The sequence below is a fragment of the Microtus ochrogaster genome, unplaced genomic scaffold, assembly GCF_000317375.1.
Source record: "Microtus ochrogaster isolate Prairie Vole_2 unplaced genomic scaffold, MicOch1.0 UNK9, whole genome shotgun sequence".
In the NCBI taxonomy this organism is placed as follows: domain Eukaryota; kingdom Metazoa; phylum Chordata; class Mammalia; order Rodentia; family Cricetidae; genus Microtus; species Microtus ochrogaster.
The window spans coordinates 9715323-9716541 of record NW_004949107.1 but is presented as its reverse complement, the minus strand read 5'-3'; the positions used below and the strand labels follow the sequence as shown (position 1 = coordinate 9716541).

The 1219-nt window shown below is 47.1% G+C and overlaps 1 pseudogene; it reads left to right on the top strand.

The window, feature by feature from the left end:
- Positions 1-220: 220 nt before the first annotated feature.
- LOC101988676 overlaps positions 221-1219 on the top strand; it is a 14231-nt pseudogene continuing 13232 nt past the window's right edge.

Sequence of the window (1219 nt, the reverse complement as noted above, 5' to 3'; positions counted from 1 at the left end):
CCTGCAGACACAAACACCAAGAATCAACTGTGACATACAGAGAAAGCTCATCACCTAAACAGTGAACAATCTGAGTAAGTGAATCATCTGAGCAAGAGAGAGATTTAAAGGCTAAAGCCCAGTAAAAACCTTTCTGGGGGGACCGGGATCGTGGGTGAGGTGGCAGCAGAGGCAGCGGCTACTTGGCAGGCAGGCTAAAGCTTCAGGGGCAGCCTCCACCATGATCCTGCTGGAGGTGAGCAATCGCATCATCGAGGAGATCTCACTCTTCTTCCAGAATATGGCCTCCTGAAACAAACCAGAAGCTGAAGAAGTAACATTTGCAGATTTTGATGGTGTTCTTTATTATATTTCAAATCCTAATAGAGACAAAACAAAAGTGATGGTCAGTATTCCTTTGAGATTCTATAAAGAACTTCAGGTACATGGTGCTGATGAGTTATTAAAGAGAGTATACGGGAGTTTCTTGGTAAACCCAGACTTGGGATACAAAGTTTCTTTGCTATATGACCTTGAAAATCTGCCTGCATCCAAGGATTTTATTGTGCAGCAGGCTGGCATGTTGAAGCAAAATTGCTTTGCCTCTGTCTTTGAGAAATACTTACAGTTCCAAGAAGAGGGCAAGGAAGGAGAGAACAGAGCTTTTACCTTTGCCGGGAGGATGAGACCATGTATGTTGAATCTAAAAAAGATGCAGTCACAGTAGTCTTCAGCATGGTGTTTAAGGATGATGATGATGTTGTCATTGGAAAGGTCTTCATGCAGGAATTCAAAGAAGGACGAAGAGCCCAGCCCCCCAGGTCCTTTTTAGCCACAGGGAACCGCCTCTGGAGCTGAAACAGATGCTGCCATGGGTGACAACAGGCTACATCACCTTCATGCTCTTCCCTTGCCATGCCAATTCCACTGCTAGAGACAACACCATCAGTTGCAATTGGAGCGGCGGGGCTGCATCCCCAGCACCCCAGCCGCCTGCTAGCTTATGCCCAAAATAACAACACACAAACTGTATTCATTTAAATACTGCTTGGCCCATTTCTATCTAGCCTCTTCTAGGCTAATTCTCGCACCTGGACTAGCCCATTTCCAATCATGTGTGTAGCACCCCAAGGTGCGCTTACCAGGAAGATTCTAGCCTACGTCCATCCTGGGTCGGAGCTTCATCGCGTGTGTCTGCCCGGGAGTGGGGAGCATGGCGTCTCCGAGCTCACTTCCTCTT